General features: G+C 43.4%; 1 non-coding gene across 1 annotated transcript; it reads left to right on the forward strand.

Annotated features, from left to right (window-relative positions):
* Positions 1-5,046: 5,046 nt before the first annotated feature.
* Positions 5,047-5,209, forward strand: LOC135035396 (U1 spliceosomal RNA). The gene has a single exon (XR_010230439.1). It is a non-coding gene; the product is annotated as a U1 spliceosomal RNA (small nuclear RNA).
* The last annotated feature ends 8,052 nt before the right edge of the window (positions 5,210-13,261 follow it).

The raw sequence follows: 13,261 nt of genomic DNA on the forward strand, positions 1-13,261 counted from the left end.
ATTCAGGGCTATGCCGTGTAGATGATGGCCTAACAGGAGGCTTTAAAATTTTCTTTCTAGTTTCCTTCGTTTGGGAGAAAAATGCAAAGGTACAAGACAGCTTTTCCTTGCCAATATCTCTCTTTTGCAAAGAGCTACGCATTGGAAAATTCAGGGCTATACCGTGTAGATGAAGCACTAACAGGAGGCTTTAAAATTTTCATTCTAGTGTCCTTCGTTTGGGAGAAAAATCCAATGGTACAAGACAGCTTTTCCTTGCCAATATCTCTCTTTTGCAAAGAGCTGCGCATTGGAAAATTCAGGGCTATGCCGTGTAGATGATGGCCTAACAGGAGGCTTTAAAATTTTCTTTCTAGTGTCCTTCGTTTGGGAGAAAAATGCAAAGGTACAAGACTGCTTTTCCTTGCCAATATCTCTCTTTTGCAAAGAGCTGCGCATTGGAAAATTCAGGGCTTTGCCGTGTAGATGATGGCCTAACAGGAGGCTTTAAAATTTTCTTTCTAGTGTCCTTCGTTTGGGAGAAAAATGCAAAGGTACAAGACAGCTTTTCCTTGCCAATATCTCTCTTTTGCAAAGAGCTGCGCATTGGAAAATTCAGGGCTATGCCGTGTAGATGATGGCCTAACAGGAGGCTTTAAAATTTTATTTCTAGTGTCCTTCATTTGGGAGAAAAATGCAAAGGTACAAGACAGCTTTTCCTTGCCAATATCTCTCTTTTGCAAAGAGCTGCGCATTGGAAAATTCAGGGCTATGCCGTGTAGATGATGGCCTAACAGGAGGCTTTAAAATTTTCTTTCTAGTGTCCTTCGTTTGGGAGAAAAATGCAAAGGTACAAGACAGCTTTTCCTTGCCAATATTTCTCTTTTGCAAAGAGCTGCGCATTGGAAAATTCAGGGCTATGCCGTGTAGATGATGGCCTAACAGGAGGCTTTAAAATTTTCTTTCTAGTGTCCTTCGTTTGGGAGAAAAATGCAAAGGTACAAGACAGCTTTTCCTTGCCAATATCTCTCTTTTGCAAAGAGCTACGCATTGGAAAATTCAGGGCTATACCGTGTAGATGAAGCACTAACAGGAGGCTTTAAAATTTTCATTCTAGTGTCCTTCGTTTGTGAGAAAAATGCAAAGGTACAAGACAGCTTTTCCTTGCCAATATCTCTCTTTTGCAAAGAGCTGCGCATTGGAAAATTCAGGGCTATGCCGTGTAGATGATGGCTTAACAGGAGGCTTTAAAATTTTCTTTCTAGTGTCCTTCGTTTGGGAGAAAAATGCAAAGGTACAAGACAGCTTTTCCTTGCCAATATCTCTCTTTTGCAAAGAGCTGCGCATTGGAAAATTCAGGGCTATGCCGTGTAGATGATGGCCTAACAGGAGGCTTTAAAATTTTCTTTCTAGTGTCCTTCGTTTGGGAGAAAAATGCAAAGGTACAAGACAGCTTTTCCTTGCCAATATCTCTCTTTTGCAAAGAGCTACGCATTGGAAAATTCAGGGCTATACCGTGTAGATGAAGCACTAACAGGAGGCTTTAAAATTTTCATTCTAGTGTCCTTCGTTTGGGAGAAAAATCCAATGGTACAAGACAGCTTTTCCTTGCCAATATCTCTCTTTTGCAAAGAGCTACGCATTGGAAAATTCAGGGCTATACCGTGTATATGAAGCACTAACAGGAGGCTTTAAAATTTTCATTCTAGTGTCCTTCGTTTGGGAGAAAAATCCAATGGTACAAGACAGCTTTTCCTTGCCAATATCTCTCTTTTGCAAAGAGCTGCGCATTGGAAAATTCAGGGCTATGCCGTGTAGATGATGGCCTAACAGGAGGCTTTAAAATTTTCTTTCTAGTGTCCTTCGTTTGGGAGAAAAATGCAAAGGTACAAGACAGCTTTTCCTTGCCAATATCTCTCTTTTGCAAAGAGCTGCGCATTGGAAAATTCAGGGCTATGCCGTGTAGATGATGGCCTAACAGGAGGCTTTAAAATTTTCTTTCTAGTGTCCTTCGTTTGGGAGAAAAATGCAAAGGTACAAGACAGCTTTTCCTTGCCAATATCTCTCTTTTGCAAAGAGCTACGCATTGGAAAATTCAGGGCTATACCGTGTAGATGAAGCACTAACAGGAGGCTTTAACATTTTCCTTCTAGTGTCCTTCGTTTGGGAGAAAAATGCAAAGGTATAAGACAGCTTTTCCTTGCCAATATCTCTCTTTTGCAAAGAGCTGAGCATTGGAAAATTCAGGGCTATGCAGTGTAGATGATGGCCTAACAGGAGGCTTTAAAATTTTCTTTCTAGTGTCCTTCGTTTGGGAGAAAAATGCAAAGGTACAAGACAGCTTTTCCTTGCCAATATCTCTCTTTTGCAAAGAGCTGCGCATTGGAAAATTCAGGGCTATGCCATGTAGATGATGGCCTAAGAGGAGGCTTTAAAATTTTCTTTCTAGTGTCCTTCGTTTGGGAGAAAAATGCAAAGGTACAAGACAGCTTTTCCTTGCCAATATCTCTCTTTTGCAAAGAGCTACGCATTGGAAAATTCAGGGCTATGCCGTGTAGATGAAGCACTAACAGGAGGCTTTAAAATTTTCATTCCAGTGTCCTTCGTTTGGGAGAAAAATGCAATGGTACAAGACAGCTTTTCCTTGCCAATATCTCTCTTTTGCAGAAAGCTGCGCATTGGAAAATTCAGGGCTATGCCGTGAAGATGATGGCCTAACAGGAGGCTTTAAAATTTTCTTTCTAGTGTCCTTCGTTTGGGAGAAAAATGCAAAGGTACAATACTGCTTTTCCTTGCCAATATCTCTCTTTTGCAGAGAGCTGCGCATTGGAAAATTCAGGGCTATGCCGTGTAGATGAAGCCCTAACAGGAGGCTTTAAAATTTTCTTTCTAGTGTCCTTCGTTTGGGAGAAAAATGCAAAGGTACAAGACAGCTTTTCCTTGCCAATATCTCTCTTTTGCAAAGAGCTGCGCATTGGAAAATTCAGGGCTATGCCGTGTAGATGATGGCCTAACAGGAGGCTTTAAAATTTTCTTTCTAGTGTCCTTCGTTTGGGAGAAAAATGCAAAGGTACAAGACAGCTTTTCCTTGCCAATATCTCTCTTTTGCAAAGAGCTACGCATTGGAAAAATCAGGGCTATACCGTGTAGATGAAGCACTAACAGGAGGCTTTAAAAAATTCATTCTAGTGTCCTTCGTTTGGGAGAAAAATCCAATGGTACAAGACAGCTTTTCCTTGCCAATATCTCTCTTTTGCAGAGAGCTGCGCATTGGAAAATTCAGGGCTATGCCGTGTAGATGATGGCCTAACAGGAGGCTTTAAAATTTTCTTTCTAGTGTCCTTCGTTTGGGAGAAAAATGCAAAGGTACAATACTGCTTTTCCTTGCCAATATCTCTCTTTTGCAGAGAGCTGCGCATTGGAAAATTCAGGGCTATGCCGTGTAGATGAAGCCCTAACAGGAGGCTTTAAAATTTTCTTTCTAGTGTCCTTCGTTTGGGAGAAAAATGCAAAGGTACAAGACAGCTTTTCCTTGCCAATATCTCTCTTTTGCAAAGAGCTGCGCATTGGAAAATTCAGGGCTATGCCGTGTAGATGATGGCCTAACAGGAGGCTTTAAAATTTTCTTTCTAGTGTCCTTCGTTTGGGCGAAAGATGCAAAGGTACAAGACAGCTTTTCCTTGCCAATATCTCTCTTTTGCAAAGAGCTACGCATTGGAAAAATCAGGGCTATACCGTGTAGATGAAGCACTAACAGGAGGCTTTAAAAATTTCATTCTAGTGTCCTTCGTTTGGGAGAAAAATCCAATGGTACAAGACAGCTTTTCCTTGCCAATATCTCTCTTTTGCAGAGAGCTGCGCATTGGAAAATTCAGGGCTATGCCGTGTAGATGATGGCCTAACAGGAGGCTTTAACATTTTCTTTCTAGTGTCCTTCGTTTGGGAGAAAAATGCAAAGGTACAAGACAGCTTTTCCTTGCCAATATCTCTCTTTTGCAAAGAGCTGCGCATTGGAAAATTCAGGGCTATGCCGTGTAGATGATGGCCTAACAGGAGGCTTTAAAATTTTCTTTCTAGTGTCCTTCGTTTGGGAGAAAAATGCAAAGGTACAAGACAGCTTTTCCTTGCCAATATCTCTCTTTTGCAAAGAGCTACGCATTGGAAAAATCAGGGCTATTCCGTGTAGATGAAGCACTAACAGGAGGCTTTAAAAATTTCATTCTAGTGTCCTTCGTTTGGGAGAAAAATCCAATGGTACAAGACAGCTTTTCCTTGCCAATATCTCTCTTTTGCAGAGAGCTGCGCATTGGAAAATTCAGGGCTATGCCGTGTAGATGATGGCCTAACAGGAGGCTTTAAAATTTTCTTTCTAGTGTCCTTCGTTTGGGAGAAAAATGCAAAGGTACAAGACAGCTTTTCCTTGCCAATATCTCTCTTTTGCAGAGAGCTGCGCATTGGAAAATTCAGGGCTATGCCGTGTAGATGATGGCCTAACAGGAGGCTTTAAAATTTTCTTTCTAGTGTCCTTCGTTTGGGAGAAAAATGCAAAGGTACAAGACAGCTTTTCCTTGCCAATATCTCTCTTTTGCAAAGAGCTACGCATTGGAAAATTCAGGGCTATGTCGTGTAGATGATGGCCTAACAGGAGGCTTTAAATTTTTCTTTCTAGTGTCCTTCGTTTGGGAGAAAAATGCAAAGGTACAAGACAGCTTTTCCTTGCCAATATCTCTCTTTTGCAAAGAGCTGCGCAATGGAAAATTCAGGGCTATGCCGTGTAGATGATGGCCTAACAGGAGGCTTTAAAATTTTCTTTCTAGTGTCCTTCGTTTGGGAGAAAAATGCAAAGGTACAAGACAGCTTTTCCTTGCCAATATCTCTCTTTTGCAAAGAGCTGCGCATTGAAATATTCAGGGCTATACCGTGTAGATGAAGCACTAACAGGAGGCTTTAAAATTTTCATTCTAGTGTCCTTCGTTTCGAGAGTTTCCTTGTGGTGCCTCGGATGGATCTCCTTCACTTGACAGGGGGGTGCCCGAGCAGCGACCCTCCCCAGCTCTGTCCCAAATCTTACTTACCTGCCAGGTGAGATACTATGATCATGAAGGTGCTTCTCCCAGGGCAAGGCTCACCCATTGCACTCTGGGTGTGCTGCTCCTGCGATTTCCCCAAATGTGGGAAACTTGACTGCATAATTTGTGTTTCCCCTGGTCGGCTCTCGTATAATTCAGATCTCTTTGTCTCAGGTCTCTCTCCAGCCTAGTTTGCTGTCTGTTTCCACTTCTCTTTTCTTGAGCCGCTCCCTTCTATGCCCTTGCGCACTATCCTGACTTCTCCCGTCTGCTTAATTTGTGCCTTCCAACGCACAATGCGAACTACAGGTAGTGCTGCAGGGCCCACACCCTTTTACTTGCCTTACAGATCAGCTCTGGAGCTGTTACAGTGCCCGGCTGCTGCAAGAAATCAGCTTGAATGCTTCAGGGGCTGGGGCATAGCCAACATGAGCCCCACACCGAAGGAGGGTGGAGGTGTTTAATGCAAACTAGGGGTCATCCAAGCGCCGCAAAAGGCTGCCATGCCCTGCACGCCCCTTTTCTCTTTTCATATGCAGATGTAGGTCCCTGCGGCCCTGGCATTACCGCTCCAACTAGTCATCCCTGGCCGGGGTTCCCTGGAGGAGTGGGGACCCCTTAAATCAAGAGGTTCCTCCCCTCGAGGCACCCAAGGGCCAGAGGTGAAGCCCGAGGCTGTCCCCAGCACCCCTGGGTGGTGGGTGCCGGGCTGATAGCCATGTGTGTAAAAAAAGAATATTGTTTTTTGTTGTTGTGGAACTATAAGGCCCAGCAAGCCTCCCCCGCTTGCTGGTACTTGGAGAACCTCAAGTACCAGCAGGTGGGGAAATAACGGGCTTGCTGGTACCTGTAGTTCTACAACAACAAAAAATACCCAAATAAAAACACAAACACACACAGCGTGACAGTAAAATTATTGAGACAGGCTGTAGCATGTGGGTGCATGTAACCCTATAAAAGTGATGGATTGGGTGACTATTACAATACCCACTGTTGCTGTCTGAAAAATTATGGATTTATAGATTGCTCTGCCGAGACATGTTTTTTTCTAAAATGCCCCACAGGTATGGATGGATAGTATACTTGACGACACAGAGGTAGGTAGAGCAGTGGTCTACTGTACCGTACTGCTATATATTATATTATTTATTATTATTATTATCCTTTATTTATATGGCGCCACAAGGGTTCCGCAGTGCCCAATTACAGAGTACATAAACAAATAATCAAACAGGAAAACAGCAACTTACAGTTGACGACAATATAGGACAAGTACAGGGTAAATAAACATAGCTACATCAGCAGATGACACTGGAATAAGTATCAGGTGGCAGAAGACTGCTGGATTTGGTGCAGCTAAAGATTATTAAAGTAAGAAAAGAGTAAGCACATGAGGGAAGAGGGCCCTGCTCGTGAGAGCTTACATTCTAAAAGGGAGGGGCAGACAGAAAGGGGTGAGACAGATGGGGTACATAGAGAGCGTGGAACAGAGGTTTAGGATGAGATTTGGCTGGGTTTGGTGAAGAAGTGGGTCTTGAGAGTCCGTTTGAAGTTTTGTAGAGAGGTGGAGAGTCTGAGGGGGAGAGGTAGGGAATTCCAGAGAAGTGGTGCAGCACGTGAAAAATCTTGGAGGTAGGAGTGGGAGGAAGTAATCCGTAGGCAGGAGTCGGTGTGCATTAGCAGAGCGAAGAGGACGGGTGGGAGTGTGAAGCGAGATAAGATCAGAGATGTAGATGGGAGAGGAGTGGGTGAGGGCTTTGTAAGCAAGTGTGAGAAGCTTGAAATGGATTCTGAAAGGGAAGGGGAGCCAGTGAAGGACTAGTAAGAGAGGAGAGGTGGACGTAGTGCGTTTGGTGAGGAAAATGAGCCGGGAAGCAGCATTGAGGATAGATTGGAGTGGAGAGAGGTATTTGTCAGGAATGCCAGTCAGGAAGAGATTACAGCAGTCCAGTCTGGAGATGACCAGTGAGTGGATAAGAGTCTTAGTAGCATCCTGGGTCAGAAATGGTCTGATCCTGGAAATATTTTTTAGATGAAAACGGCAGGTTTGTGAGAGGTGCTGAATGTGTGGTTTAAAGGAGAGGGAGGAGTCAAGGCTTACTCCAAGACAGCGCACTTGGGGGGTAGATAATGCCATCAATAGATAATGAGATTGTAGGAGGTGAGGTTATGCGGGAGGGAGGGAAGATGATCAGCTCGGTCTTAGACATGTTAAGTTTAAGAAAGAGCTGGGACATCCAGGAAGAGATAGCAGAGAGACAGTTGGAGATACGAGTGAGGAGAGTAGGGGAGAGGTCTGGAGAGGAAAGATAGATTTGAGTGTCATCAGCATAGAGATGATATTGGAAACCAAAAGAACTAATGAGCTTACCTAGTGAGGACGTATAGAGAGAGAAGAGAAGAGGACCAAGGACAGAACCTTGGGGTACCCCTACAGTTAGTGGAAGTGAGGGGGAGGTGGAGTCATGAGAGGAGACAGAGAATGAACGGTCAGAAAGGTAGGACGACAACCAAGAGAGGGCTGTGTTACGCAGACCAATGGAGTGAAGGATTTGCAGTAGGAGAGGATGGTCCACAGTGTCAAAAGCAGCAGAGAGATCAAGTAGAATAAGTAGAGAGTAGTGTCCCTTAGATTTAGCAGCATGGAGGTCATTGCATACTTTTGTAAGGGCAGTTTCAGTGGAGTGGAGAGGACGGAAGCCAGACTGGAATGGGTCAAGCAGTGAGTGTGAGGAAAGAAAGGAAGTAAGGCGGTTGTAGACAATACGCTCAAGGAGTTTGGAGGCAAAAGGGAGGAGAGAGATGGGTCGGTAGTTGGAGAGAGTGTTTGGATCAAGGGTAGGTTTTTTAAGAATAGGAGAGATGAGAGCGTGCTTGAAGGCAGAGGGGACAGTGCCTGATGAGAGGGAGAGATTGAGAAGGTGGGAAAGATGGGAAAAAGCAGAAGAAGAGAGGTGGCAAAGGAGGCGGGAGGGGATTGGGTCAAGTGGGGATGTGGTGAGGGGACAGGAACGAATGAGGGCCATGACTTCCTCTCCAGATGCATGGGAGAAAGATGACAGAGTTGGTGCGAGGGATGGGGAGGGTTGGTAAGGGTTGGGAGAAGGCTGGTTACTGATAGTCTGGTGTGATGTGATGTCCTGACGTATGGAGTCAATTTTGGATGTGAAGTAAGTGGCAAAGTCAAGAGCAGAGAGTGAGGAAGGGAGACGAGGTGGAGGTGGGCAGAGGAGTGAGTTGAGAGTGGCAAAGAGGCGCCGGGGGTTGGAAGACTGGGAGGAGATGAGGTTCTTGAAGTATGACTGTTTAGCAAAAGAAAGGGCAGCACTGAAGGATGAGAGCATAAGTTTGAAATGGAGGAAGTCTGCCTTAGAGCGTGATTTCCTTCAGTGTCGCTCAGCCGTACGTGAGCATTTTTGCAGATATCTGGTGCATTTGGTGTGCCAGGGTTGAGGTGTTAATTTGTGAGGGTGAATAGTGGTTGGTGGAGCAACAGAGTCAAGAGCAGAAGTAAGGGAAGCATTGTATGTGGAAGTGGCTTGTTCAGGGCATGAGAGAGAGAGAATAGGAGAGAGAAGTGAGTCAAACAGGGAGGAAAGGAATGTGGTGTCAATAGCTTCAATGTTACGCTTAGTGATGGTAGCCTTAGGAGGTAGAGATGGGGAAGTCGAGAGAGATAGGTTGAAGGAGAGCAGGTGGTGGTCAGAGAGGGGAAATGGGGAGTTGGAAAAATCAGAAATATCACAGCGGTGAGTGAAGACCAGATCCAGTGAGCTCCCATTCACATGGGAGGGTGAGGAGGTCCACTGGGAGAGACCAAGTGAAGAGGTGAGGTTAAGGAGTTTAGAGGCAGGGGATTGTGTGGGGATGTCAATAGGGATGTTGAAATCGCCTAGGATAATGGTGGGAATGTCAGAAGAGAGGAAGTGAGGAAGCCAGGAAGCAAAGTTGTCGATTAATTTGGAAGCAGTGCCAGGGGGGCGGTAAATGACAGCTACTCTAAGATGGACTGGTTGGAAGAGGCATATGGCGTGGACCTCAAATGTAGAGAATATAAGGGATGGTTCTGGTGGTATGAGTTGGTAGGAGTTACTAGAAGGTAAAAGGACCCCAACACCACCCCCATGGCGACCCCCAGGTCGGGGTGTGTGTGTGAATGTAAGGCCCCCTGCAGAGAGAGCAGCAGCAGAAGTAGTGTCAGAGGGCGTAATCCAAGTTTCAGTAATGGCTAGTAGGTGTAGGGAGTTGGAAATGAAAAGGTCATGAGTGGGGACCAGTTTGTTATAAACAGATCTGGCATTCCAGAGGGCACAGGATAGGGGGTATGAGTTTGTGGGAGAGATGTGAATTAGATTTTCAGGGTTGCTGTAGCAATGAGGTGGGATTAACTTTGAGGGCAGGGATGATGAGAGAGTAGTGATGGTACGGGTGCCTGAGCTAGGAGGGGAAACTGCAGGAGGTGGGCAGGGAGGGAGGTCAGTGTGATGTGGATGGGGGTGTGGGGAGGTGACAGGGAAGGGAGAGAGGGAGCAGGGCTGAGTTGTGGGGTAGCAGGACCATGGGGCAGAGGTGAATGAAAGTGGGGTAACAGGAAAGGTGGGGGAAGGAAACAGAGGGATGGAGGGGAGACAGAGGAGGGGAGAGAGGAGGAGGTGGAGGAGACTAGGGGGGAAGGATAAAGATACATTATTAGGTAGACACTGAGTGATGTGGGGAGTATAAGAAAACCTTGACATAGTGTTAAGTAGGTAAATAGGTTGAGGGAAAGTGGAAGTAGGAGAGGAGACTGTAAGGCAATCCGAGCAGAAGAATTGCAGAAATGCAGGGGAGAAAAGCAGTGTAGGCTCAAGGGGTGTAGATTTAGTATGAAATGAGTCAAAAGCGTAGATAAAGTGGGTGCAGAAAAGTATTTGGAGTGTAAGAAATGAAAGGATTGTGAGAGGTTTAAGAAGCAATGGTAATTATGTTAGATGTTTTAAGTGTTTGCAGGTAAAACTGCATTGGTGCAGCTGTGCTTAAAAAACAAAATTACAATAATACAGATACAGGCATTTGTAGGTGAAATGGATGGTTTATGAAATGTCCAAGTAAGGTAGTTCTGTGCTATGTAATCAGATGCAACAATCAGGAGGTGAGTGATCTGAGGAGTAAGTGACTCACATTTGTTATTAGTTCTTCAGTTTTCTTTGTTTTGTTAGATTGGTGTGCTTCTGTTTTCCTTCTTTTTCACTTCGATTGAACGCTGATTGAACACTGCTGTTATGTGTCAATTTTATCACGCTTTGATAAAAATGCACGCTTAGATCAATAAATGCACAGCCAAATGGCTTTGCACAGCCTACACCATTGGACTTAAGTAGAAGACTATTTTAAGTGAAACCAATAATTGAAATCTGTAACCACACCCCACCCCCTCAAATGCCAGGCAATAAATTACCTTAAAAACAACAACCAGGCATTCCACAAAGATTAAACTGGGTCTATATCATTCAAAACTTTAAAAAAGTACTTCAAAATCACATACTATGCAATAATGTTTCAATTTGCATTACCCAGCAGAATTAGCTTTGCATATATAGATATAGTGCAGCAGAATATATTGGTGGTTGTAGTCAATTGTAATTACCTGTAGGTGACAAGAAGAGAAGAAACGTCAATTCACAATCGATATCAGCTGAAGATAAATTAATGCTGATTGAACACTGCTGTTATGTGTCAATTTTATCACGCTTTGATAAAAATGCACGCTTAGATCAATAAATGCACAGCCAAACGGCTTTGCACAGCCTACACCATTGGGCATAAGTAGAAGACTATTACAAGTGAAACCAATAATTGAAATCTGTAACCACACCCCACCCCCTCAAATGCCAGGCAATAAATTACCTTAAAAACAACAACCAGGCATTCCACAAAGATTAAACTGGGTCTATATCATTCAAAACTTTAAAAAAGTACTTCAAAATCAAATACTATGCAATAATGTTTCAATTTGCATAACCCAGCAGAATTAGCTTTGCATATATAGATATAGTGCAGCAGAATATATTGGTGGTTGTAGTCAATTGTAATTACCTGTAGGTGACAAGAAGAGAAGAAACGTCAATTCACAATCAATATCAGCTGAAGATAAATTAACGCTGATTGAACGCTGCTGTTATGTGTCAATTTTATCACGCTTTGATAAAAATGCACGCTTAGATCAATAAATGCACAGCCAAACGGCTTTGCACAGCCTACACCATTGGACTTAAGTAGAAGACTATTACAAGTGAAACCAATAATTGAAATCTGTAACCACACCCCACCCCCTCAAATGCCAGGCAATAAATTACCTTAAAAACAACAACCAGGCATTCCACAAAGATTAAACTGGGTCTATATCATTCAAAACTTTAAAAAAGTACTTCAAAATCACATACTATGCAATAATGTTTCAATTTGCATTACCCAGCAGAATTAGCTTTGCATATATAGATATAGTGCAGCAGAATATATTGGTGGTTGTAGTCAATTGTAATTACTCAGCAGAATTAGCTTTGCATATATAGATATAGTGCAGCAGAATATATTGGTGGTTGTAGTCAATTGTAATTACCCAGCAGAATTAGCTTTGCAAATATAGATTTAGTGCAGCAGAATATATTGGTGGTTGTAGTCAGTTGTAATTACCCAGCAGAATTAGCTTTGCATATATATAGTGCAGCAGAATATATTGGTGGTTGTAGTCAATTGTAATTACCCAGCAGCAGCTCTACTGCACTCAACATCACCAGTGCTCACAATATATATAATGCTATATACTATGCCATAGTGGTGCTTACTATATAACACCTCCTACTGCGTTCCCCCTGGCAATGAGCATGACACCCAGAGAGTGAAACCCCTGGCAATGAGCATGACACCCAGCACGTGAAACTCTTGGCATTGAGCAGTTTTTGTAAAAGTAATTAGAAGCTTTACTGTAGGGCATAGTGTATCACAGATATTGTGGTGAGTGACATAATATGTTCCAAAGGGCATTAATGTGTGGGGCTTAACATGGTGGAAATTACTGTACTTTTTTCCCTGTGGTGGCCGAGGTCTGTTGGTGCAGGGTCAAGAACTGGGGTGTAAGGTAGTATTTGCCTGCAAGGCTACGCCCATTTTATGGAGACCATACCCATTTTTGCGAGGTCACGCCCCCCCATCCCATCCGGAGCGCTCACGCAAATATAGTTTTTTTTATATATATATATATATATATGGGGGAGGGGCACAATTTTTAATGCCAATGGTGGCGGGGGGCACGCATTTGAAGCCAAATTGTTTAGAAACACCCCTGCAAGAAAATATCTGCAAATCCAATGTTACCATAAGTGTGGCATATACCTGCGCTTGCTCGCGGGGTGAGAACATCTCCCTAATTGAATTCAGCGATATGAATAGAGGTTGTGCAGCAGCCACAGAAAGGGTTAATCTCTGCAGCTTGTCACTAAATTACATTGTTGCAATTTTAGCTGGGAGCTGCAATAATTACTCTAATACATAACACAGCCAACACTTCTATATTCACACAATATACTGCATGGTGAATATAGAAGTGGTGCTTACTAAACAGCACCTCCTACTGCATTCCACATCACCGCTGGTTACACTCATATCAGGCCCATAATGCTGTATACTATGCCATAGTGGTGCTTACTATATAACACCAGGTGCTGTGCAGTGGTCAAAACACACTAACTGGTCCCATGCTGTTGTTGAACTAAAGGCCTATACACACGATGAGATTCGGTCTATGCTAATAGGTTTAAAAAGGTTACATAAAAGCTACTTTATGTATTTATTCATTAAAGTTTTTAAGTTGTATTTTACAACCATACAATGATATGATATATAATGTATCGTATAATCATTACATAATGTTGATGGCATTGAATTGTCTCTGCCTTGACTAGTGGCAGCAGCTTCAGCACTAGGTGGAAGTGGATCTTGATCTTTCCCTATTTTACCCTCCACCTTTTTGTTCTCCATTTTTTAATGTGTGGAATTATATGCCAGTAATATATCTGGAATTAGACGGTGGTAATGTCTGGAATTAGATACCACTAGATAGATACCAGATATCACTGTGACTGGAATGATGACATATGCACAGTGACAGGACACTACCACAGCACCCTACAGCAGCCATATGCGGCACAAGACACTGGAGTATTAGTAATGTACTG

Source organism: Pseudophryne corroboree, unplaced genomic scaffold (genome assembly GCF_028390025.1).
Source record: "Pseudophryne corroboree isolate aPseCor3 unplaced genomic scaffold, aPseCor3.hap2 scaffold_599, whole genome shotgun sequence".
Classification (NCBI taxonomy): Eukaryota; Metazoa; Chordata; class Amphibia; order Anura; family Myobatrachidae; genus Pseudophryne; species Pseudophryne corroboree.